The sequence below is a fragment of the Rattus norvegicus genome, chromosome 16, assembly GCF_021556685.1.
Source record: "Rattus norvegicus strain SHRSP/BbbUtx chromosome 16, alternate assembly SHRSP_T2T, whole genome shotgun sequence".
Taxonomy (NCBI): domain Eukaryota; kingdom Metazoa; phylum Chordata; class Mammalia; order Rodentia; family Muridae; genus Rattus; species Rattus norvegicus.
In genome coordinates this window covers 65,858,524-65,885,958 of record NC_141549.1, presented here as the reverse complement: position 1 = coordinate 65,885,958, position 27,435 = coordinate 65,858,524, and the positions used below count along the sequence as shown (strand labels likewise).

General features: G+C 44.7%; 1 protein-coding gene and 1 long non-coding RNA gene across 1 annotated transcript; one reads left to right on the top strand and one right to left on the bottom strand.

The window, feature by feature from the left end:
* The window catches only part of Erich1 (glutamate-rich 1), a gene marked incomplete at its 5' end in the record, with an annotated part of 52,793,804 nt that overhangs the window by 17,778,405 nt on the left and 34,987,964 nt on the right, over positions 1-27,435 (bottom strand).
* Positions 158-27,202, top strand: LOC148000595 (uncharacterized). The gene is made up of 5 exons (XR_015639978.1): positions 158-459; positions 9,764-9,957; positions 22,543-22,682; positions 23,157-23,362; positions 26,036-27,202. It is a non-coding gene; the product is annotated as an uncharacterized LOC148000595 (long non-coding RNA).

Sequence of the window (27,435 nt, the reverse complement as noted above, 5' to 3'; positions counted from 1 at the left end):
CAGTTCTCTGTCCTCACTCTTGGCAGGAGAAAACACCAGTTGCTAAGTTAACAGGCAAATCGCCCACAGTCACCGTACAGGGTGATGAGTCATCCCTTAACCTCGTTGGGAAAGAGAGGAGAGAACTGAATGTGTAAGTTGCTGAAAGACCAAATTAGACACTAGCCAGTGACGTGTGAGTTGGTTAGACATGTGGACGTATGTCCGTGGTGCACTTGTGTGTAGTCAATACCTAGGACAAAATTAAGTCAAGAAAATATTGCAGTGACTGTAATTATGCTAAGGAACATTCTGATTATTAGCTTCTTTTACAAACAACCCTCAAGATCAGAGCCTTTGTATTTCCTTTAAAGCATTTATACATTTGAAATACCACCGGAAAGGGTTTGACACAAGGAGCTATGAGGCTGTCTTTCCATGTCCGGACTATTCCAGGAGCCATGTTCTCACATGCTGGTGGTAAGTATATCTCTTTTTTCTTTTCTTTTATTGGATATTTTTTTAAATTTACATTTCAAATGTTATACCCTTTCCTGGTTTCCCCTCCCGAAACCTCCCTATCCCATTCCCCCTCCCCCTGCCTCATTGAGGGTGCTCCCTTACCCACCCACCCACTTCCTCCCCGCTCCCTGTCCTGGCGTTCCCCTACACTGGGGCATCGAACCTTCACAGGACCAAGGGCCTTTCCTCCCATTGATCCTGACAATGCCATCCTCTGCTACATATGCGGCTGGAGCCATGGGTCCCTCCATGTGTACTCTTTGGTTGGTAGTTTAGTCCTTGGGAGCTCTGGAGGGTCTGGTTGGTTGAAAAAACATCCAGGATAAGTATATCTCTTATTCCTCATCAAAGAAGCTTCTTTTTGCAGTAGATGGAGGCTATTACAGAGAACTGCCAAAATGCAGAGAGTGAGTGACCGTGGAGTGCAAGCCCCAAATGAGACATCTTAAGGCTGACAGAATACCAGGGAAGAGGACACAGAAACAGGACTTCTGTGAAAGAGAATCTCTTGGATATGACAGGGGTCGGTGCTGCTTCCGTGAACCCTCGACAATATGGCTGCCTGCAGAAGACTGCAGCAGTTGACATGCCATCATGGCTATGGGAATGGCTCACCTCATACATAGAACACTACGGGCATATTTGGAAGTAGCTTCACATAGTCAAAAGATTTCCCAAGCGGCCAATAAATCCATGAACTGGCTATCAATGACATAGATTCAAATAAGGCTCACTTAACCACTTAGTTGATGTATATCATATTTGGTCTTTTGTTATCATAATTAATAGACCAACAACATCACTGCACATGAGCTAAAGACATCAACAAGACAAACTCCTTGAAGGTAGACTGCTGGGCCAAAGTACTTAACTCTGTGAATTATATGAAAAAAAACAAACCACCATGATACAGCCCATGCTGACTGCCCCTTCCCCTGAAGTGACTTCTTCACAATTTTAAGAGAAGGGCTGGCTTTGCCTAGAATGTCTCCCATCAAAAAAGAGCAGATAGACCCATTGTTATAAACTTCCTGATGCTTTCAAGCTGGCTCATTGCATTTCTTGAGGACAGAGAATACATTGTTCTGGACACCAAATCAAAGGCAAAGGAGGAGAGAAGGAACGTGGAAGGAGATTCCAGAATCTTCCCATTCTGGTCTATGGGAGGAGCGCTTGTGTACACATTTGCTTAGAAAATAATCAAAACACCCAGTAATCAAACAAACAACGCAAACAAATAAAAACAACAATAACAACAGCAGCAAATGCCCGACATGCATCAGGCACATCGTTGCTCTTCCTGTTTTCTTTCTAGAGAGCCATTCTGGATAGTTCCACAGAACTCAGGGTCCACATTTAACCGCTGTCAGATCTAACAGAACCTGCCTCTCACTAGGTTCATTCTGCCTCTTCCTACCCACCTCAGTGACTATGACATCTGACATCGTTACCTTCAACCTCTTCTTGCTCTAGGGCAAGGGAACTTTCTGGACTAGGTAGCAACATGCCATTTTTCTACTTACAAACCTTCACTGAGTTTGTTTGTTTATAGTAAAGATGAATCAAGCATTTACCACCCTGTCTCTTCCATGGAAGGCTGGGGAAATCCCCAGAGGACATTGGTAGGAGTGGCTGCTAGAAGACATTGAGAATTAAGGAAACGGCAAATGCCTCAGCGTCTAAGCAGCTACAGCTACAGGATGGTAGAAGAAAGACAAGAAGCCCGGATTTCTAGCTTCTGGACCAGTGCTGGTGACTGGGAGCTCAAAACTGTTAGGACAGTCCTAGAGGAGAGGATGCTCAAGAAGGGGGTTCTGTCATTGCTGACTTCCCTGGCCCCCTCTTAATTTGATGAAAGAGATGTCCTATTCCTGACTCTGGGTTCATTTTAAAGTCATTATTAATAAAAATAAGCAAGCTATTGCTTAATTTCAAAGCAGTTGGGCATTGTTCCCCACTCAAAACGATTTCTTGTATGGCGTTTCTTTGGAAAGGGAATCTATTTTGTGAATGCAAAATAGGAAGGAGAAAGGCAGGCAGGAAGGACCAGTGAAGCTACATGTGAATTAACTCAACTATGGACTGCAAGTGCATGGTCCTGGCCATCATCCTTACCAGGGCTTTCTAAGAAATTAGCAAGAATTCGAGTACCAGTGAGTACTGTGATCACAAGGAAGAATGCTGCCTACCACCTAGGATAGCCATATACACTGTGGACTTTTCCATAGCAGGTACCATAATCCTAGCCTTGACATTTGACTACGCTTGGATCAGTGCCACCTGATTTAAGGGAATATCTCAGACAGAATATATTGGGTCAAGTGTTCCATACAAACCAGAGAGGACCTTCAAGGAAGACCCTTGGAAATGGAAATAGTTTGGGATTCAAGATGCCTAGAACATGGTCTGGGGAACTTATGCTATTATATGTGTCCCTATCTCTAGGGACAGAGTGACCTCAGCTCATACCTGCTTTGTTCGTTTGTTTCTTTGTTTGTTTGTTTGGTTTATTTCCTGTTGTTCTTGGTGGCAGGGTCCACTATTTTGTATTCCAAACCAGCTTAATAGCCTACCTTACAGAAGTCCCCTCCTTCCCTCCCTCTCTCTAATGATGTTTGGCATCCAATATCCTACTACAAATTCTTGCATGAAATAATGTTTGCATAAGGTGATTAGGTATACCTCATATAATGTTTCTCTTTTTGGTTTTATTACTTGATGTGGGACTCATAACAAATGTCCAGAAGTTCCATTTTAAGAACAAATACAACAGAACCTTCTCTCTACTTACTCCTGCCCTAAGAAACTAGAGATTGAACCCCAGAGGGGTCTGCAGTGATTCTCAGCTTCCAACTTTGAATTCATCCCATTGGCTGTGTCTTTTGCAGCCCGTTTTTATGAATTGCAGTTTATCAGAGCCTTTCTTTCTGCTTTGTGAGTTATTTATTTAGCAAACTAATTTTACTTACCCATGAAGGCACTAAATTCTTGTTTCAGGGGTATTTTAGAGAAAACCCACAGCTTAAAGGTAGAGACATGGGGCAGAATGAGGCCACAATTCTGGCTTGATTCTCTTGTAGAGAATCCCTCCTACAGGCCTGGGACAGACTTTGCTGGCTACAGGTGAGCTGACACCTTAGTAAGCAGCTGTATCACATGGGCTTCTCCGTCAATGATTGGACATGCACGGGGCCACACATACAAAGGTCAAATCGAGCCTTTTAGTTATTTCCAACATCTGAATGTGTTGTCAATGTCTATGGAAGAGGCTCTGCTACTTAAGATAGCCTGCTGACTAGCCCAGCCACATCGGTGGGTGACCCTTCACCGTACCACCAGCTCCTGCAGTGGTCCCTTTAAAGCTGGTGGGAGTCCAACGTTTTACTCCGGTCGTGTCACAGGATGCTGTTCTTCATGTGCATTCTCTTGCTTTCTGTGTTAGTCAGCTTTTCATGACTGTGACAAAAATACCCGAGGAAAGGGGGCTTAAAGGAGTAAAGACTCATTTCTGTTCATGGTTTCTGCCCATGGTTTGGTGGCTCCATTACTTTTGGTCTTGTGGAGAGGCAGAATGACATGGTGGAGAGTTGCTCTTCTCATGGTGGCCATGAAGGAGGGAAGAAGCACAGAAAGAGAATTTCTAAGAAATTATGTTCTAATGTGTGTGAGTGTTTTGCCTACATGTATGTCTTTATGTCGTGTGAATCATGTGCACTGGCTGAGGAGACCAGAAGAGGACATCAATTCCCTACAACTGGAGTTAAATATGGTTGTGAACTGTGCTGGGTGGGTTCTGGGAGCCAAATTCAGGTCATTTGCAAAAGCAACCAGGGCTCTTAACCTCTGAGCCATCTCTCTAGCCTGAGAGAGAGAGAGAGAGAGAGAGAGAGAGAGAGAGAGAGAGACAGAGAGAGAGAGACAGAGACAGAGACAGAGACAGAGACAGAGACAGAGACAGAGACAGAGACACAGAGAGAGGAGACAGAGAGATGGACAGAGACAGAGACAGAAACACAGAGAGAGACACAGACAGACAAAGAGAGACAAATAGAGACAGACAGAAAAAAAGATAAATGGATAGATGGATGGATGGATAGATAGATAGATAGATAGATAGATAGATAGATAGATAGATAGATAGATAGATAGATAGATAGATAGAATGAGAATATATTTGTAACAAAGCCTCTTCCCCAAACTCATCAGTCTTCCAGTCCACAAATGGGCTTCACTTTATGTCAAGGCTCCCGTAATCCAAACACTTTCCAAACGTCTGGACGTCACTCTCTTTAGGACCAGTCCCTTACTACATGAGCTTCAGGGGATATTTCATACATCACATTGTCTTCTGTAAATCATTTTGACAGCTTTAAGTCCTTCTGCCTGCTGCTTGGATGTATCTGTCAGTGCCATCCAGGCCCTGGGGTCCATCTGGCTTATCTTACCTTACCTACCAGCTCACTTGCACATTTTCTAAGCACTAATGCCTATCATGTGGTACATAAATTATGAGAGAGTCAAGAAGTCCTCTTTATGGTTGAAGTCAACAGTGTACAGATTCTTTAATGGTAACATCCAGTGAACTGACAGGAGTTTTACAATGTCTCATTGTAAGTGGCTCATCTGTTAAGAGCACTTGCTCTTGCAGAGGACCTGGGTTTGGTTCCCAGCACCAACCATCTGTAGCTCCAGTTACGGGGAATCCTATGTCCCCTTCTGACCTCTGAAAGTACAGACGTGTGCCAGTACATATAACCAGGTAAAATAGTCATCCTACACATAAAATCTGAAAGGAAAATGGTTCCTAGTTCCAACTATGCACCCAGTCAAATGCTCATGATATCCAGAGCCACGGTAGTTGGCAGGACATAGAACACAGAAAATCATGTGTCTTCTCTGGAAATAGGTTTAATGAATGGGATTACATCATCCCTGCTGGCTTCCTGCTTACAGCTCAGACTTCAGCCCTCTGCTCCTAGTTTGGGAAACAGCTTCTGCAAGGGACCCATTCAAGCTAAGATAATCCCTGGACTTTTGAATGTTAATCCTAACCTGGTCCTATGCCAGAAGAGCAAACACCCTGGGTAAGAACCCGTGGGTTTATGTGGCTCCCATCTCATGGGCAGTTCTGAGACCCTGTGGATTTGGTATTGATAAACCAGGGATCAAATTTTGTTCATGTTTCTCATTTACTGTGTGACCCACAGGGCTATTGCTCCCTCTCTGGGCTCCAGATTCTTCATCTGTTAAGTAGTGCAAACAGGCACAGATCACCCTAGCAACAAAGTCGACAAGCAGTGTTTCCTCTAGTGTGGTACTGTCCTCTTAGCTGTAACCAGTCTGTCCTCTTTGTCTAGTCACCCCTGACCCTGCTGGGTATGCGGCTTGGGACATTCCTTTGGGGTTGGGTATGGAGGCTGTCCAGTTTATTAGAGGACAAATGGACGTGTGAGGGAAGAGACGGCTCCAGAGAAGGAGAGTGCAAGGGCTGAACACCAGGTTGAGGCACCTGATTGTGCGGTGGGAGGGAGGGGTCCTACAGTTTCAAAAATATCCTCAAACCAAGGGATGTCCTTAACAGGACATGGGCCTAGCCTCCTGGGTGCTGAAGCGAAGGAAGGTTCCCCGAGATGAGGCTGGACTGGAAGGCATTTTGTAACACAGACAGAACCTTCTGGATAGCTGGTTTGGGGTTGGGTGTAAATAAGGTGTGACTAGGCAGGTGGTAATATAGAAAAATGGCCAGAGATGAGCGAATGTAAAAGAGGGATGTTACATAGCCTTCTCCAACTCACATATGGCTTTTGATTTTGGACCAACTCCCATCTCTCTTTCAAAATCAGGAGTCATTGAGTCCCACCCCTGAATACACCTGCAAGGAAATTCTCCACAGGATATGATGTGACAACTAGGGCACCAGCTCTACCAGCGGTGTCACTGGTGAGCCACATCCAATTGGGAGGCCTCTTCTCCCAGAGCTGAGAGTCTGACTCATACTCATTTCTGACCCTTGGTCCACCATCCTGAGCCATCTGCCAAGGCTCGCAAACCTGACCACTTGTGCTCTGTGCCCTGTGCTCTGCCGTGGGGAGGCTTATAAAGTTTCTCTTCTAAAAACAACACACAGGAGGAACAGATGGACAGGGCTTGCCCAGAAGCCAGCAGACAGGCGTCCTGGCTGTGTTCTTTAGGCACTATCCATCACCTCACTTTGGCCTCTGCAAGCTTTGATTTCAGTAGAGGAGGAAAGCAGGAGGACCTGAGTGAACAGTCAGACCGAATGTTTTACCAACAGTCTCTCTAGTTTGGATGTAGAAACAGATTTTCTACTAAATCAGGAAATAGAGGTTTGGGTCAATATACAAGAATTGCTCTTACATAACCAAGAAGAGCTTTGGTGGCACGGTCATTTGTCTTTCGTGTCATTGTCTCATCAAGGATTTCTCTGTGTGGTTCTTGCACATGATGCCAACACCCCTGATCCCAGTATTTGCTCAGCTCTCCCCTCTGCTAATATCCTCCAGAATTTTGCTGGTCATTGTTTTCTTGGTCTATCAGGGCTCCTGACCTGAAATAGCATCAAGGGCTTTGAGTGAAACAGATGGAAATATACCATGGATGTTGCTCCCAACACCTCTGATGTCTTTCCTTGGCCCTGAATCCCCACTTCTGCCTAGAAAGGCTCCTGTGGGTTCTGTCACACAAGGTGGATGCAGTGATGGTTTTCCTAGAAGCTCTGCATTCTCAACCTATGAACTATTCTGGTGTAGGATGATGTCATTATGCAGCAGGGCAGGTCCAGGATAAGGCAAAGCCTATCATTGAAATACAAGGGAGGGTAGGCTCAGGGAAAAGTCTAGGAAGGAGGCAAAGAGAGGAGGAAGGAGAGAAATCAGGATGGAGATGACAGAGCAAGATGATCCAGATTGAGGTGGACTAGGTCAATTTTGCCATGTCTAGGTGGACTGTTTATATCTTTATCAATTGGTAGTGAATGTATTGTGTGGATGAATTGCAGATTGAGAATTTAACATATAAATCTAATTACTAAATTATAAGTTTCTGGAGCTTTGATTTTACTGGGCTAAAGAGAACAAAGTGTGAAAGAAATGGCTAAGAGGCAGTTGGAGAATGGGGATCTGGTCCTGTTGCCTGCGCAGAGTGAGAACACGCAGGACTTGCAGAACAAGGTGTGTGTGTGTGTGTGTGTGTGTGTGTGTGTGTGTGTGTGTGTGTGTGTATGGTGTGGTAACTACCGCCTAGGGGACCACGAGGACAGGGCAGCTAAAAGGGAGAGAGCTGGGAGAGGGTGGTTTTCATATTATTTGGCAGAATAGCAGCCAGAGTGAGCAGATCTGGCTAATGAGAACTGATAGAAAACATTCCTTTTTAACTTTTACTGTAACATTCTGGCATCTTTTCTGTAGATACTTACTTTTCATGACCTACCTTAATAAGGTTCAACCTCTCCTCTAGCCCACCACCCATCAGAGGTAGTGAAAAAGAAAGGTTATTAGGATACAGGGGAAATGGACCTGTTTACAAATAGTTCTTTGAGGCAATTCCAATCTTTGCTGTTCTCAGTCCAGTCTACTAGCAAACACCACACATGAATCAGCAAGGCCAGTTCAATCCAGAAGAAACTTCGAGGCTCGTCAACTGGCCCAAGTCCGCAGAAGCAGCATGAAGCTGCAGGAATCTTAAATAAGTTCTTTGGAAAGTTTCTATGAAGTCACCATAAGCGAAGTCTAGCAATTCAATGTAAGGCAAGCCAATACATGTGTGAAGTCAGCACAGACCAGCGAGGTGGAGCAAAGCGAATGAACTCTTGAGCTCCCCACTGTCTCTGGGGTCATATTTATATTTCTTCCCAACATCACACGTCCTTTCATATGTCTGCTACAGCAAAATATCCTTTCACCTGTGTCTGCTTCAGCAAAACATTCTTTCGTGTATCTGCTTTAGCAAAATATTATTTCACCTGTCCGTCCCAGCAAAACATCGTTATAACTGCACTGAGTCTACAAAGCAAACAGGAATTTCCACTTTATCTTTTGTTCCGGCTGTGAGAACCCCATGACCTTCTGCCATCATGGCGCTCCTGCTGTCTGTCACTGGTGACCTCTTAGGGCATGTCCATGGCTTCTTTAGTAGCTGCGATATCAGGAGAAGTCTTCTCACCTGAACCACACTCCAGTCCTAGCAACTAAGCCAGTAGAAAAAGGCTTTTTATTTAAACAAATTCTTAGCATATATTAATCTTGCAAAATAGTGTTTCATTATGACAGTTCAAGTATGTGCATGATGCACTCTGATCATAGAGGAAGTACTCTTTCCACAGAGTACTCTTTCTGTCCACCATTTCCACTTTCCCCTCCTCCTCCCTTTCTGTTGAGGTTTCTGGTCCCTCTGAGTAATGGCTGGGGAAGACCTGAATGCAGTATAATTCTATATGTATTGCTTTTATGTATTCTTCAGTAGAATCAGTCGTTTTCCTCTTATTAAGAAGATCTACAGAATCAACTAACCTAGGACCACGGGGGCTCACAAAGACTAAACCACTGACCAAAGAGGGTGCAGGGTTTGGACCTAGGCCTTGTACACATTTGTAGCAGATGTGCAGCTTGGTCTTCCTATGGGTCCCCTAACAATCTGGAGTGGGGGCTGTCTTAGACTCTGTTACCTGTCATCGGATTCCCCCAGCTCCTAGCTAGACTGCCTGGTTGGGCCTCAGTGGGAGAGAATGCACTGGGTCCTGCTATGACTTGATCTCCTAGGGTTGGGTGCAGGGCTTACACTTCTCTGAGTCAAAGGGGAAAGGTAATGGTGGGGAAGAATTCTAAGGGTGGGACTGAGAGAAAAGAAGGGAGGGAAGCTGCAATTTGGAAGTAAAGTGAATAAATAAATTAATGAGAAAAAAGTTTAACCACTTCAATCCAAAGCAAATGAACAGACACCCCCCTCCCCCCAAAAGACCATCACAAACAAAAAAAGATCTTAGGTCTAAGTATCTTAGTTTGGAAAGAATAATTAAACAGAAGAATGATTATTTCTACTCTTAACTATACTGAAGCCCAGTATCATTGCGCATACCATGTTGTTATGTCCCAAGCACTGACACAGGGCCTGAGAACACACTACTAGCTGCTCTCAGGTATGGCCTCATCTTCATCGATGAGTGCCATTGTGGTTTTATTCTGTTCTGTCGGCGTGGTTAGTGAATTGGAAGTTATTTTCTTTTCCTGTGTTTCTATGTATCCAGGTAACTAATAGCTTATGAAAGCAAAATAAAGCCAGTGACAGCTAGCACATGTCCAGTAGTCATTCCAGACTGGGAGCTGTGTGAACCACTTGATTACTCATCAGCCTGTGACGCACGTGTTAGCATCTCCTTCGTGCAGAGGAGGAAAGTGGAGCTGAGCAGACCTGAAGCCATCATTCAAGGTCACAGAGCAGGTGAGGAGGGGGCTGGGGATTCTGGGTAGAATAATTCTAGCAAGTGAGGAAGTCTTCGGGTTGTGACACAAGGTTATCTTTTGGCTGACAAGTTAGATCTGACATCCCTATCTTTAATAAACAGCACCATTTCTCACCATTTGAAAAACTGGTCATTAAAAACTTAAAACATACTAAATCAGGTTGGAACCATCTCTTAACCAAGAACATCCAAGATGTTAAATATTTAAGGCTCTTTCTCCATGTGCTCTGGCAAAAAAAAAAGTTTTCCTTGATTGTGCTGGTTAGTTTTTATTGTCAACGTGAGACATCCTTGAGTCACCCAGGAAGATAGAGTCTCAACTAAAGTATTGCCTTGATCTGATTGGTCTGTGGCCATATCTGTAAGAGTATTTTGACTGATGATTGATATGAAAGGGCCCAGCCCACTGTGGGCAGCACCAGCCCTAGGCAACTGAACCTAGGCTATATATTAAAAAAAAAGTTATATGAGAATGCACCAATGGGTGAGAGACAGAGAGGGAGAGAGAGAGAGGTCTCCATGGATTCTGTATCAGTTCCCACTTCTGTTCTTCAAAGATAGACTGTGATCTGTAAGTTTAAGCCAATGAAAACTTCCTTCCCCCAAGTTGTTTCTGGTTATAGCAATTTATCACATCAACAGGAATGAAACTAGAATTCTGATGCTATCAAAGTACATATTCCATTTTTGCACCTTTGTGACTTAAATCACAATGTCATGATGTGTAGAATGTGCGGAAAGAAAGAAACCACATGAGAATATGTGCTTGCTTCCTTTATAAGGAATACAATGTTTTTCTTTTATAGTTTACTTCAACTGACAGCTGGATAATTTTAATTAAAAATATCATAGTGTTATGTTAAAAGGGATGATGTAATACTGAACTGCCCCCTGACTCCTGACCCTTCCCCCACCAAAGACCCTGCTTGTCCTTATATCTATAGATTAGTGCATGTCTCAGCCCTCATTGGAGACGCTCCTTTTGGGTGTAGATGATTAACACAGAGACCCTCAATTGGTCAATGTACAGAGAAGAGACTGTGGAGTGTTCAGCCCTAAATGGGATGTCTTTATCACATTCCTCTCTCCAAGGCTTGAGGACCATCTCAGAAGAGGGTCAGAAAGATTGTTAGAGCCAGAGGTAGTTTATGATTGCAATGAACCAGTGTTCTCTGGACATAGCAGGGCCATTGTGCACATGAACTCACTCCACTTCTTCCTAGCTTAGTGGGCTAGGACTGGCGTGTGATTCTATCAGGAACACTTCTCCTCTCTTAACACCACCACATGAATGTATGACTTCACTCATCCGTCCCACACAGGAGCAAGCCAGGCAAAATCCTAGCATGGCTTGGGCAAAGGCTCACAGAGTCTGTCACAGCTCTGGTGACAGAGCTCTTGGCAATTGATGGATGCTTGGGGAGGACAGTTTCTTCAGAGATGCCATTCCTGAGAAGAACCCACGTTCTAGTACACAGACTTACACCCATGTACATACATACAGCACTGGGTGGACTTGGTGAGTTTAAAACAGAAGTTGGGCTGGGGGGAGTTAAAGAGGAAGAAATGGAGGTGAATTTGACCAAAACACATTATAAGCATGTATGGAATTCTTAGTAAAAAATATAGTGACCAGAAAATGTGTTGTTTATAACACACACACACACACACACACACACACACACACACACACACACGCTCTGATTACATTCATTATGATGATTTGTGTGACAGTACCAGGAAGCTTGGTAAGGCTGAGTAAGTTCAGAAGCCCTGGCATCTCATCCCAGAGGATGGTAGGTGCTTCACCTGTTCCCGACCAGGCCCTTCCATGTGACTTCAGCACCCCTTAGAGAGGGAGGACTGTGACAATCAGTCACATAGGGGTAGCCCCCCAAGTCCCTCTACATGCAGATGAGGCATCCCTATCATCTCAGACCAAGCCAATAGAAAGCATCTACTGTTAGACGCCCAAGGCACCCCAAAATGTGTATAAGCCCCTGTGCAGAAGGAATAAAGATGTGAGAATTACTCCATCACTGATTGTCTGAGAGCTCCTGTCATGTAAGAGCTGTAGCACCTTTTGAGGAAGACAGTTCTCTCCTGAAGCTTTCACCACTGGAAGCTGCCCAGGCCCACTGCGGTCACTTCTGGCCCTGTGGCTTTGACCTTGGTAGCCAGCGGCTACTCAGAAGCAGCGTAGAAGCATCTTGCAGCTCTACAGTAGCATCAGCTGAGGAAGAGAGCAGTGGCTGCCTCCATCCGACTCCCCCCTTCCCTTCAGAGAGTGCAGCTCCTTGGTTGCTCTCGAGTCCCTGCAGATCTCTGTGGATGGCAGATAACATCCGGCATACAGACTGGCAACGCTTCCTTCAACTTTATCACTTTTATCGTTTGTTTTGGTCATGATTAATTTTTCATCACCCGTCTAGACTTTGAACCAAGGTTTTCGTCAAATACCTTTCTTTAACCTCGGTAGATTTTGGAAAATAGATCAGTTTCTGTAACCTGTACGGGTCTCATCCAACTTCAACCAGCTGAAGATCCTGGGAGGGGAAGACTGAATGCCTAAAGAGGAAGGGGGCGCTAATCTACAGAGCCTTCAGAATCGGCTGGCAAGATCAGCTCTACCTTGGACCTTCAGCCAGCCTGGATGCCTAGAGATTTCAGATTTCCCAGTCCCTTACACCAATTCCCCATAGCAAATCATCTTCTCTCCTCTTTTTCTCTTCCCACTCTGTAACCATTTGGGCTTTTCTATGTCTTCCCCAGTTCCCAAATGAAGACACCGAGGCTTTTCACACGCGCGACTTCCACCACATCAACCGCACCTCAGCCGCAAATCCCCACATCCGACTCCTTCCCAGAATTCCTATCTCTTCCCGGAAGTTCCACCCATTCTCTCCTGCCTTGCTATAGGCTGTTCAGCTCTTCATTTAACGGGTGATGATTTTACGCAGTGCACAAGAGATTATTCCAACGCCACCATATTTCAGTCTCTCAGTTCTGCTTCTCGGAATGTTGACCAAACACGTGTGACCAAACACGTCTTGATTATCAAGTTGACTGGATCTGGAATCAATTAAAACGCAAGCTGTTGGGTACTCCTGTGAGAGATTTCCTAGGTCAGATGATTGAAGCAGGAAGACTCACTCTAAATCCTAATTAGGGGGTACTGTCTGGCAGCAGCCGAGACATAGAAGGGAATCCCCCACCCCTTTATCTCTGGCTCTCAGGCTCTCTCTGGCACTCGCTCTCTTGCTCGTTCCATCCCTCCCTCCCCTCTTCCTCTGGCTGTGGCAGTCCTTCATAAATATTTGAATCAAACTCTTCAGGTTTCCTATACTGACTGAAGATCAACAGCTCTCCAGCAAGCCTCAGGCCTTGAGCACCAGACTAGGGCTGCTGAAGAATCTAGCCTTGTAAATTGAACAACTATTGGATTCTCAATCTCTCTGGTGAAGACAGACATTGTTGAACTACCCAGACTATATTATAACAATCCCCTTTTAATGTATACATTCATTATATGAGAGCCAATATGATAATATATTATATGATAAAATATTATCCATATATATATATATAATTTCATTCTACCACTCTGTTCCTTTACAGAACCGTAACTCATATTATAGGTATCAACCAGTGGATGAGTGGCATAAGGATCATCAAACTCACTTCCTGTTGGATTGCACTGTTCACACACTGTTACATTACAAATTGTTTTCACACTGGTATTTGCCACAGTAAATGGAAGGAATGGATTGCAGTACATTTAGAGTAGCAATTTCTTTGTGAAAATGCTATTGCTGTTTCTCAACAGACAGTGTCCCCTCAGGACCTGACCATCACATTCCAGGGGAGATTGGTAGGGAATACTTTTCTCCATGGTGATAACAGATAATTCTGATTAGAACGGTTTTATCAAAGCAGAGCTTTGAGTGAACAGCTGAAACACAGACGTCTAGCCGTAGGCACTGAATTCTGAGGGAAACTGTCTTCCTGCATTGCTGGACCGTGTGTTTGTGTTTATGGGTGCTCAGAAGGAAACCCTGTGAGCGTAGGAATTTTTCAGTTGTCCTTCCCCAGTTAAAAGAAGCAGGCGCATAGCAACTGGGCAGAACAGGTGAGTGGGGTCTAAGGCAGGACTTACAGGAGGGGAGAAAAAGGAGAGTTGTGTTTGCAGTGTGGTGTGTGGGATTCCATCAACACTCAACTCATAAAAACCATTGTGGTCAGGACTCCTATAGCCCATAAACAGCACTGTACCAGCAAAGCATCTCAGGGCAAAACTGTAAGAATCCCCCATCTCACAGGTTCCTGGGACATCGATCTCACTCTACTCTGCCCACTTCTTCCAATGGCATAGTCTTTAAGGTGTGTGCTAGGTCTAAGGATTAATTTGAGTTCTTTTCACTTTCTGGTGGATACATTTCACCTATGAAGTTGCCATTACCCTGACCTAGCAGCAAATCATATGGCTTATTTGGCTCTCTCTCCTGACAGCCATAGTGGCTGGTTTAAGGGCTGTGTGCAAACCACTAACATTCTCCTCAGTGCAGAGGCGGGCCATGCAAGAGTGAGGGTCCCAGGGCTTCATAGCTGTCTGTCAGTCACTCAGACAACTCCTCAGGGTGAACGTTTATCTCTGATAATTCCTGGGAGGCAAATTCAGGTGTGAGGCGTGCGTGTGGAGGGGTGGGTGTCTGAAGATCCAGAACCACCCAATCTTTAATGTTCAGTTTCTGGTTTTCCTTCCATGTAGTAAATGATTTACTTTTTAGAAAATTGTTCATGGGTAATTGGTGATCAGAAAATCTTGGTGACATAGAACACTATTATTTACCTCTCATAAGTCTATGGACAGAGAGAGACCCATCTGCGTCTGCGTCTGCGTCTGCCCCTCTGCCCCCTGCCCCTCTGCCCCTCTGCCCCTCTGCCCCTCTGCCCCTCTGCCCCTCTGCCCCTCTGCCCCTCTCTGCCCCCTGAGTGATGGGATTAAAGGCATCTGTCACCACCACTGGGCTATACCATCTCTTCTTAATTTCTGCCTTGGTGAACGCTATCCCATAGCCTGACTGTCCTAGTGATCAAAACAGTGTTTGGAATCATGGGCTTATTTCCTCTCAGGGATCATCCCTGCTCCTAAGGAGAGCCATCTATCAGTTCCTCTGCAAATCAGAAGATCTGGCATGAGTGCCCTGTGGGGTTCAAGCTCTGAATGCCAACTGCAGCTGCCTCCTGAGGTGGAACTCAGGTCTAGGGCAGGCAGGAATAGTGTGATAAAGGAGCATAGCTCCGGAGGGGTGTGATCATGATAAATCTGAGCTCTCCACTCCTCTCCATTTGAACAGAACTAAAATACTCATGATTATTTTGCTGTTCAGTTGCCTAAAGCATCATAGTTTGTTTTTATGCCTCTTAGTTAATGTTGAGTGGATTAATTATAGAGAAATAAAAGTCATGGTGACTTATACATGTTAATCATCGAATGTTTGTCAGCTGTGATGTCTGAAGATTTGCCCAATATAAAAGACTCCATAAAATTGCATAATATTGTCATTTAATCATCTGTGATTGAGTTAGAAATTAATTAGTACATATATATTCTAGGGTCGCTAAGAGTCTATCCTTGGTTTAATGTAAAAGCAGAGAGATCAAGCAGGGTACAGAGCTATTTAGATGCATGGCTACATCAATTCCTTTTCTTAAGCTAATTTGAAAGCTGATGTTTGCTGCTGTCATTGCTTCGCCTGATCAGGTGGAATAAGGTGCCTGCACCAAGACCATGTCCTCTCAGGCAATTGTTGGGAAAAAGTAATGAGTAGGCCATTTGTACAAGTGTCCCCCTGACACTTGGAGAGAACTTGATGAGTAAATTGGAACGTCATTGGCCAATACATTAATCATATATGGTTCACTACTGATCCCACTTTCTCCTAATGTGGAATGACTGGCATTTCTAGCACTGTGTGCTTCTACTGAGGCGGGTGCTGGGCAAGGGGATGGTCACACATGTTGCTTTCCTAACCGCCACACCAAGTTTCAACACAGCTTCTCTGTGGCCCCTGGGCAAGTCAAGAAATGACAGGCTAGTCAAACTTAGCCATGATGTCAGAGCCCAAGTCGTCTGTCTGCATGACACTAATTCTTCTGTGTTTTAAGTGAGATGTTCAACTCAGTTTTGCTTTTCTATGGAAGTATTTTAGGAAAGCTAAGTACTACAAATGCAATTGTTTTCATCATTTTCAATATTACTAACATCTATAGTTCCCCTTTGACTGCCTGCTTTGGAAGGAATAGATACATTTATGTCAGTTTTGTCTCTCCTGTGTTTGATAGTGATGCTAAAACTATGTGGTAGTTTACTACTACCACAGCCTTCTTTTCCTTTTTACACACTCTCTAGTGGTTTACATTCAGTACATGGCTAGTGTTAATTCTTACCTCAGTCTTCAATTACATAATATGATGATATAAAGCCATCCATGTCTTGCTCACCATGTGTATGTGTGTGTACATATGTATATGTGTGCATGTGTATATGTGTTGAGTGTGCATGTATATTATGTGTATGTGTCTGTGTGTATAGTGTGTGTGTGTGTGTGTGTGTGTGTGTGTGTGTACGTGTGTGGCCAGAGGGCAAGGTTGGGAGTCTTGGTTTATGCTCCAAGGGACCCCAGGGATTTGTCTACCTCTGCCTCCAAGGATAAAGCATTTGTGTGGCCTCTAGGGACTAAGATGTTCCCACAACAAACATTTAATGATGGAGCTACCCACATCTTTCAATGTCAGGTCTGAGTGGAGGAGTGGAGGAGTAAGGTTAGACCACCTTTGAAGACCTTTCCATCTTGAGTGGTCTATGGACAGGTTCAAATTACCAAACCACCTTGTCTCAGTTGCTTGAGAGGACATGGCCTCAGTGCCATGACACCTCAATCCACCTGCTCAGATGAAGCTCCAGTTCTGACAGCAGACCTCCCACACTAGTAGGTTTCAAGCCACCTTCTACTGACCCTCAATGATGCTTTTTTAGAAATCAAACCTGTCCTTGGTCTTGGTTTTCAAACCAAAGTCTGTGATGAGGTTTCTGCTCTGGCTTGAGAGCTAAGTTAGGAGTTCCTCTTGTCTCTTCCCTAGGAACACGGATCCTTGTCTGTGAGCTGGGCTAAGTCAATGTACTAAGTATGGCTTCTTGACTCTTCCACACATCTAAGAGTGCCATTATAGAGAGTGTCATTGTAAAGAGGTAGCAATGGGTTTCCTTTTAGGGGAAAATGTCTTTGTGTAAGAAAATTCCTTGACATACCACTTGGAGCAAAAACAGGCCAAGGAAAAAGAGGAGAAGGGAGGAGGAAGAGGAGCAGGGGAGGCAAAGAAGGGTGGAGTGAAAAGAGGAGAGGGGAGAGGAAGAGGGAGGAGGAGGGGGAGGAGATCAATACTGCCAGGGTTCTAAGACACAAAACACTCTAGATAAACTGGTCTATAAAGCAGAGTAGCACTGCAGGATGTAGAGCAGAGAGCAGGAAGAAAAGAAAGGTCCTGACCCAAGGACTTCAAAGGTCAGAAGCCCTCAGGACAAGTGACTTCGTATTTGTTACTGTGCAGAATGTGGAGATCCCCTGAGGTGAAATGAGTTTGACACAAGGATAAGTGCTTCTCACATAAATTCAACTTTCCTTCAGAAATCAAGGTTGTTCCTAGTTATACAGACAGAAGCAATCACACTGTATGTGATCTTATGGATAAGACAGACGCTTCCCCAAGGTGGCCTACTCAGACTAGGTAATGGAAGAAAACTTAACAAAAATGAGTGCTTTTGAAGGGGTGGCCAGAGACAGGGGCTGACCAACATGTAGGAGTGAAGGATTCTACGACCCACAACAGTGAGAGCCGGTGCACACTGGGGAGTTAATGACAACTGAGGACTGGAACTGGAACTGGAGCCACAGGTGGGCAGACACTGGGAGATGGCTGTCAGGAGTGTCCCGGAGACAATTGCCCTGACCTCTCCTTTCTCGCACCCTCTGCTGCTCCCTCCCGTTGACCAAACCAACCAGACGCCAAAAGACAAGAGACAAAGGACAAGTCAACAATCCAAGAGAAACGATAGTCAGGAAAGGCTGAGACCCTGACCCAGAGGAACAATTCAAAACAAACAAAGAAACAAACAACAACAAAGTCCAAGATGTCATAGAAACCAGGCCCAAGTGCCCTGCAAACAGCTCTCTTGAGAATTGCCTGTAACACTTGGAATGGCGTTTCTATTCCACAGAACGGTGTCCAGCCTAATCTTTCTGGTGGCGTTGTGGAACCTTCATTGAGATAGTTACTGTGGTATTAGAATTTCAGTCTCCCAGCTGTTGGGAGTCAACAGCTTGTGACTGCCTGGGTCTCAGAGGTCTCCTGAAGTGTGTCTGATGTTTCTCTATACCTGTGCCTCTGCCGTGCTGGGCTCTCATCTTCGAGTGAGTTTACCCCCTAGAACTGCCCACTGAATGCTGCTCTGTCCTCACGGTCTCCATATCTTATCAGAGCTGGAAAGCCAAACGTTCCTGATGAGTCCTAAGATGTGACCTCCTGAGAGCCCATAAGTGTCCTACCACTCCCATTGAAGAAACACATTATCATGTATCTATGCCCCTGGAGTTTTCTCCTGTTCTGTGGCTTCCATTTGTGTCCAAATATGTATGCCCAATCTCCACAAGAATTAGGAAAATCACCTACCTGGCAAAACCCATCAGGGGCGCGTGAACCCTACTAGGCAAATGGTTCTGTTTATTTATACTTTATTGTGTATGTGTGGTATATGCACTTATATGCACTTGTGTATGCAGGTATGCAGAGGCCCAGGTGGGGACCCTGGGTATCTTGTTTTATCACTCTCCACCATATCCCCTTGAAAGGCTCTCCTGCTGAATCTGAAACGCAGCAGTTGAGCAAGGCTGTCTGGCTCCTATTAGGATTCACTTCACTGTGGTTTTGGGATATGTTGTAATGCACAGCATTTTTTTAAATAGGGGTGCTACAAAAGATTCCCCTACATATAACAAAGACACATGCTCCACTATGTTCATAGCAGCCTTATTTATAATATCCAGAAGCTGGAAAGAACCCAGATGCCCTTCAACAGAGGAATGGATACAGAAAATGTGGTACACCTACACAATGGAATATTACTCAGCTATCAAAAACAATGACTTCATGAAATTCATAGGCAAATGGAGGGAACTGGAAAATATCATCCTGAGTGAGGTAACCCAATCACAGAAAAACACATTTGGTATGCACTCATTGATAAGTGGCTATTAGCCTAAATGTTTGAATTGCCCTGATGCACAGAACACATGAAACTCAAGATGGATGATCAAAATGCGAATGTTTCACTCCTTCTTTAAAAGGGGAACAAGAATACCCTTGGCAGGGAATAGGGAGGCAAAGATTAAAACAGAGGCAGAAGGAACACCCATTCAGAGCCTGCCCCACATGTGGCCCATACATATACAGCCACCCAATTAGACAAGATGAATGAAACAAAGAAGTGCAGGCTGACATGAACCAGATGTAGATCTCTCCTGGGAGACACAGCCAGAGTACAGCAAATACATAGACGAATGCCAGCAGCAAACCACTGAACTGAGAACGGGACCCCCGTTGAAGGAATCAGAGAAAGGACTGAAAGAGCTTGAAGGGAAGCCACTATCCAAAGACTATACATGGACTGACCCTGGGCTCCAACCTCATAGGTAGCAATGAATAGCCTAATAAAAGCACCAGTGGAAGCGGAAGCCCTTGGTCCTGCTAAGACTGAATCCCCAGTGAACGTGATTGTTGGGGGGAGGGCAGTAATGGGGGGAGGATGGGGAGGGGAACTCCCATATAGAAGGGGAGGGGTTAGGGGGATGTTGGCCCGGAAACAATCGAAATGTAAATAAGAAATAATCAAGTTAATAAAGAAAAAAATAGGGGTGCTAGAGATTCAAACTCAAGTTCTGGTTCTTGTACAACAAGCAGTCTACCCCACTGTGTCATCGGCCCAGCCCGCAGGTAGGCATCTTAAAGCCAGTGCCCTTGATTTCTACTTGCCGTTTGAGCGAACTGGAATGTTCTTGTTGAGTAGCTGGTTTGCTCTGTGGTCAACGTTGGAGGAGATGGTTTCCTATTCCTGATAAATGTGTGGTTTTAGATTTGTCAACCCAGATTTGATCTTGGGCTTAATTATTAAAGTAGCACATTTCCCTCTGCCTACAAAGAAAAAGAAATCCCATCCTAATCTTTTATGCAAATAGAACTCTAGTTAAATCACCTTGGCATTGTTCAGCGGGACCTCTACGGCAAGTTTGCTTGAAGCTATCAGTTCCGGCATCAGCTTGCGTAAGCAGAAAAACCCACATTTCAAAGACATTTCTAAATAGCTGGTGCCTGCTTCTAACAGCAATACCATTGCAATACCTGGCCCATGGCTGCACTTTTATTTGTGGAAGAGCCTATCTCCACTATGTACAAAAATGGAGGAGCTCATGTCTAGTCTGCAGGGCTAAATGGTTGTGGGTATTTGACACACTGCATGTGGTTACTGTGTTTTGGGGCTGCACAACATTAATTCTATGTTATTTTATGGTCCTGTGGTATACTTTACCTGTTCTGCTCCATGGATATACCTTCAGACAGGAAGGTAAGATATAGTAAAGCTAGGCTACCTTTAACCCCAGCTTTAGAGCATGGCTGTCACTAGGGCAATGTGCCCTCTGGAGTGGTTATTCTAAGAACTGTGCTAGACACCCAGAGACAAAGATGGCAGATGAGTGAGTTAGCCTCTCCTCAGGAGTTTACCTTCTACTAGGGGAGGAGACAGGTGAGTGTCTGACCTGAAGCCCGGTGTGAAGTGTGGGGAGGGGAGATTAGAAGAGCATCCCCAGAAGTAGAGCTGCCGGAAGAGTGAAATCAAGCCAGTTCCCAAAAGTCCAAAGGGATAAGGAGAATAGAATGCATGTAGGGAGGGTGAGGCAGGAGGATAACTGTGAGTTCAAAGACAGCCTGGGCTACAGTGAAAGACCTTGCCTCCAAACAAAACCAAAAACATGAAAAAGAACAAAAACAAACCAAAGTAAACCAGAATTAAAAAGAGAGAGGAGCCTTACAGACATAGATAGCACTTCGTCAACCATGGCATTTCTTAGCTCCTCGTCGAAGGCTATTCGATAGGAAACGGTGGCACTTGGACTTTGGTCCAGCAAGATTGGGTAGGCAGTCTTACCTGTCTATACCTTTGCTTTGTCTCTTGTGACAGGGGACAGTTGCTGTATGGTTTCATGTTCCATTTTATTCCTACTTTGGAGTGCCCTAACTCATCTCCCTTCCTCTTCTAGAAGGTTCTGTGAGGCATCATAACATGCCATCTGCTAGGTCCTCAATGTCATGCTGCCACCAGACGTGCCCAGCCATGTGCTGAAAACTTGAAGTAATTTCTGGCTTATTTTGGGGTTTTCAACTTTAAATTTCTTGTTGTTCAAGCAGGAAAAGCTTAGCTAAAACTGCATTTAAAAAAAAAAAAACCCAGGCCCTCAAATCTGTGCTAATCACTTGTCCTACCTGCTTTATGTTGTTATGTGCTGGATGTAAGTATTATATCCAGAGGTCAAATCCGTCCTCAGCGAGAGTCAAAAGGTGCTTCGGTTGAATTTGGAAGCAATTTGGAGGAAAGAAGAAAAAACTTTGCCAGGTACAAAAGAGAATAAATACTTACTCGAATGGAGAATATAAGACGAACAGTGAACCTGGAAGATAACTGTGGGCTTACGGGATAACTTACGGGCCCATAGGGTGACCCACAGGCTATAGGATCTTAGACCCCTGCTCTCCCCCTCCTGGAAGGCAAGGAATCTTGTAGTGCATACTCTGTGCTGGACACTATAGACATCATCTCTCACTTATAGGAGCCATGTGCCTTATAGATTACAATGTCACTTGTCACAGAGATGCTGGATGTGGTGCCATGCACCCATAATTCCAGAACTCAGAGTTCTGGCCTGCCTAGGCTAAGGGGCGAGACCCAGTTTCACAGAGCCAGCAAACAAACTGAATATTATATTAGTTAGTCTTTCTGCCTTTAGTTTTATAGAAATTACACTTATTTATTTATTTATTTATTTATTTATTTATTTATTTATTGAGAGAGAGGGAGAGAGAGAGAGGTGGGATGGAGGAGAAGAGAGGGATAGAGAGGAGACGAAAGCTTAAGAACGGGAAATTGCACTGGGCTAGAGGTCGTTAGGGGAGCAGCAGAGGTCAGAGCAAACGTCTTGATTGGTCAGTTTAGAAACTCTTCACTTTCCTGTCCTGCACAATGTCTGGTAGCTACTTTCTACTTTGAAAACATGTGCATTCATGCATTCTCTCTGCTGTGTGCACGTGCTTGTACTTGTGCTTGTGAGTGTGTGTGTGTGTGTGTGTGAGAGAGAGAGAGAGAGGGGAGAGAGAGAGAGAGAGAGAGAGAGAGAGAGGAGGTGTGGGGGGGGGATCTGTCTCCCAGTTAAATAACCTGGGGTTTATCTTTGCAGCTCACCCGAGGTGGCAGCACCAGCTCACTCGCTGGCCTCTTTTCTCTGCTCTAAAGAGGGACAGAGCTAGAGACCTGTGAGCTGGCCAAGAAGCATCTGGACCATTCAGGAAGCATGTAATGGGATTCCTTTAAAAATAGGTCTGTGCAGGGAAAATAGAAGTCTTTAGAACTTAGCTGTTAACATTCCAGTGTAAGAGCCTAACAGTTAATCTTTCCCCTCCTGGATGCCTGCCCTATTAACTCTCCTTCACTGTTATCAAATTTTTTTCTTCAGCCTGCACTCACCCATCCCAGTATGTGTAGGGCTCAGTGTCCCTTGAAAATGCCAAAGCCTGCCCTGGGGGAGGGTAGAGGGGATTTAAAGGTCCCAGAGCAAAGTCAGCAACATTTCTATGTGCAATCATGAGTTCACCTAAAAATAAATAAAAAACAACTGCTTTTATAGTAGCTATCAAAAAGAATAGATTTAACCAAGAAGGTAAAAGACCTACGGTAGGCTGAAAACCACATGAAGAAATTGACAAAGAAATAAATGCAAATGCATTTCAGGTTTATGAATGGAAGGAATTAATGTTATTAAAAGGTCCATAATGTTGACTGTCACCTTGACAGGCTCCAGAGTCACTTAGGAGTCATACACTCTCAGGGTATCTCTGTGGGAGTTGGAAAGGAGCCCTAGCCTGGATGTGGACAACCCTGCTCTACCGGACTGTGGTGCCAGCCTGAATCTAGTAGAGTCCCAGCATTCATCTCTCTGCTTCTGCGGCTGCTGAGTGACCTTTGACTCCTGCTGCCACAATCGACTGGATCCTCGAAATGTAAGTCAAAATAAACTCTTCCCTCCTGTCAGGTATTTTCCCACAGTAGTGAGAGGAGCAACTGATACACTGCCCACAGCAAGCTACAGATCCCGATGGCATTTTCTTTTCTTTTCTTTTCTTTTCTCTCTCTCTCCCTCTCTTTCTCTCTCTTTCTCTCTCTCTCTCTCTCTCTCTCTCTCTCTCTCTCTCTCTCTCTCTCTCTCGCTCTCTCTCTCTCTACAGAACAAGAAAAACAAAAATGGACCCTGAACAGACAAAGCAATATGGATTGAAAAAGAACAGAACCGCAGTGGTCATACTGCTAGGTCTCAAAGCTGTGGGGGTCACAAGAGTGTCCCACTGGCATGAACGCTGGCAGACACATTAATCTAGGAAAGCCCAACGTGAAGACAGAGGTGTGAGTGACGAACAGCGAGGAAACAAGAGTGTGTTTAGTAAGCGAGGCTGGGACGGGAGGATGCTCACATTCAAAATGGCTCCCCATGTACAAAAAATTAATCTCAAATAGGATTAAATACTTAAACACAAAGTCGGGAGCTATCAAGTTACCAGAGGAATGCATGGAGGCTTAGGCAATGACTTCTTATAATTAAGGCCCTCAGTAGCACAGGCTCTCTCTGACCTCCTCAGTTGACATACACATATACAAGCAGACAAAACATGCATGCACATAAAATAGAATAAATAAACATTTTAAAATGTAAAGAAATTTTTCTGTGAATATTCTTTACAAAGTAAAGTCACTGAAAAGGACCCTTTGTTCATCCTTGGACTGTGAAGGTGTCAGCAGCCCCCTTCCCAATCCTGGATGGTGTTCTCTTGGCATTTCCTCAACTCAGAAATCTAAGAGGGACTGGGGGTTGGGGGGATACCCAGGGGATAGCTGCAGATTTGGGGTTTGTGGTCTCTATACCCACAAGGTAGGGTTTTTATAATCACTACAATTCCTGATAGCTCTTCTCATTTTTTCTTGAGCAGTGAAGCCTATAAAACCATCTGCTCATGGAGAAATATAGGCACATCCTTGGGGCCATCCGCATTTAGGGTTCCCCTCCTTGGGTTACCACTGGGTACACTGGGAGATCAGTAAGAGCCGAGCCCTGTGTAAGGCTACACCATCACTAAAGGGCATCTGAGCGATGAGAACTACATTCTGAAAAGAATAGAAAAATGCATATTTTTATTTATTATTTATATTTTAAATGTGCGTACACTTTTTTTTTTTTTGGTTCTTTTTTTCTGAGCTGGGGACCGAACCCAGGGCCTTGCGCTTCCTAGGTAAGCGCTCTACCACTGAGCTAAATCCCCAGCCCCCATATTTACATTTCAAATGTTATTCCCTTTCTGGGTTTCTAGGCCAACATCCCCCTAATCCCTCCCCCTCCCCTTCTCTATGGGTGTTCCCTTCCCCATCCTCCCACCATTACCGCCTTCCCCCAACAATTACGTTCACTGGGGGTTCAGCCTTGGCAGGACCAAGGGCTTCCCCGTCCACTGGTGCTCTTACTAGGCTGTTCATTGCTACCTATGAGGTCGGAGCCCAGGGTCAGTCCATGTATAGTCTTTAGGTAGTGGCTTAGTCCCTGGAAGATCTAGTTGTTTGGCATTGTTGTTCATATGGGGTCTCGAGCCCCTTCAGCTCTTTCAGTCCTTTCTCTGATTCCTTCAACGGGGGTCCTGTTCTCAGTTCAGTGGTTTGCTGCTGGCATTCACCTATGTATTTGCCATATTCTGGCTGTGTCTCTCAGTAAAGATAAACATCCAGTTCCTGTCAGCCTGCACCTCTTTGCTTCATCCATCTTATCTAGTTTGGTGGCTGTATATGTATGGGCTACATGTGGGGCAGGCTCTGAATGGGCGTTTCTTCAGTCTCTGTTCTAAACTTTGCCTCCCTTTTCCTTCCTAAGGGTATTCTTGTTCCCCTTTTAAAGAAGGAGTAAAGCATCCACATTTTGGTCATCCTTCTTGAGTTTCATGTGGTCTGTGCATCTAGGGTAATTCGAGCATTTGGGCTAATATCCACTTATCAGTGAGTGCATACCAAGTGTGTTTTTCTGTGATTGGGTTATCTCACTCAGGATGATATTTTCCAGTTCCATCCATTTGCCTATGAATTTCATAAAGTCATTGTTTTTGATAGCTGAGTAGTATTCCATTGGAGTACACTGTTTTGATAGCATTTCATGCACCCTCTTTCTCTGTCCTTCCCTTCCCCCTCCCCTCCTACTCCTTCTTGGCCTCAAGTCCTCTTCTTTGATAATTATACACACACACACACACACACACACACACACACACACACACACACACACCCTACTATATTCATTTAGTGTAGCTTATGTGTATGCATGTTTAGGACTGACCGCTTGGGACTGGAAATGTTTGCCTAAACAAGACATACATAATCACCTCCAGGCACAGGGCCCCTTCCTTTGAAGAGCTCAGGGCTGTCAAGGGCTACTGAACCTACAGCATGGCGGGCAGGCATGGGCTGTCTGCAGAGCTTAGAAGAGCAGGTCCATGCTGAGAAAGGTTCTCTCCCCTATGCTTTGATAACCCTCCGTCCAATCAGGCATCTCCATAGTGGACCAGGCAGCAGCATCAGTCTCATAGCATGAAGTCCATGTGTATAACACACCGAAAATATCTGTGCTCACTTCCTCCCCTTAGACTGCCTTCTGGCTGGGCTCTAATCCAAGAAGAAGGAAGCAGGCTGCTTTTTCCTGGTCTGTGTGTGCAGCTGAAGAGTCATTCCTTGGGGTCATCAAGGTACTCTGTGTCCCCCTGGCCCGTTTTACAAGGCCACTCCTTTACTGCCCGCCCATCTTTCTCAGGGTTGTGCAGCTGACATCCAAGCCTGAGGGCTGGGTCGAACGTGTATCTAAGATAACAATCTTGTTATATTCAGTCTTTTATTCCAATCTATCAAGCTCACTTTAGAGTGTGATTTTGTCACAGAAACAATAGGTATAATTCACTCACAGATCAGATCAGTTTGCCATTTCTAATTTCATCAGGATTAGAGTTCTGAACTTTTCCTACCCTAGTGTCTGAAGGGAACAACACTCTTCAACATCACTGCCTAATTGCCCAAGGCCATAGAGGGAGGGGACTGATAAAGGAAAAAATCCTTCAATAGCGGGTTACAGAGTATGGGCATACTGCAGCTCAGCACTCTTTTCTGAACTCTACTCACCATTTTGATTAGCCTCCCAGAAGGGCTAATCAAACCATACTGATAATTATGGTGAATACAAGGCCACATTGCTAACTACTTCACTGTAGCTGGGCTTCTATCTACTGATCATCTGAGGGGTGCATGCGCATGCATGTGCGTGCGTGCGTGCGTGCGTGGTTGTGTGTGTGTTCATCCAGTGATTGATATGTTCTACAACATCATCAGGACAACTCCTTTGACACTTTGCAGGGAACCCCTTATGGCCCCACACCCTACACACACCGCTAACCTGCTCCTGAGCTCTTTGATGCAAAAGTCAGAATTCGGAGTTCCTAAGGGCTTTTGAAATTCAGACTTCACAATACAGGAGGACATACACATTTGGAAAAATGCCTGGACCTCCTCACAGCACTGGGCGTCACAGCATCAAGCTCTCGCCCACAGCCAAAGCAGCAAGCGTAGGTAATTACATAATCTCCACACAATATAATAGATTTTCCTATTACAGGCATTGTGCCTTAGATATGCATTTCCTCCAGACATTTTCTGGCTTGCTTTATTACCTTGGTTTCTTTTAGTCAATTATATGTTAGCCTTTTTCATTTCCTTTGAAAAGTCAATAAAAACATAATTACCAAAAAAGAAAAAGAAAAAAAAAAGTCCTGTTGGAAAAGGCTATCAACCATTTCATTGTCTGGGCTGCTTAGGAAATGTTTATCTGTGGACCGGGAATTTCTTATTTGCGTTGGCCCTGTCTTTGTGTATCTAGTCACTGTGACACAAAAATCCCTTTCCTGAGCTGGTGAGCCTCAGAGCCTTCCGAAATGAAGGCCATGTGGCAGACGCTGAACAGGTGGCCTGTGCGGCTGGAAATTAACCCTTTTTAGCCTGC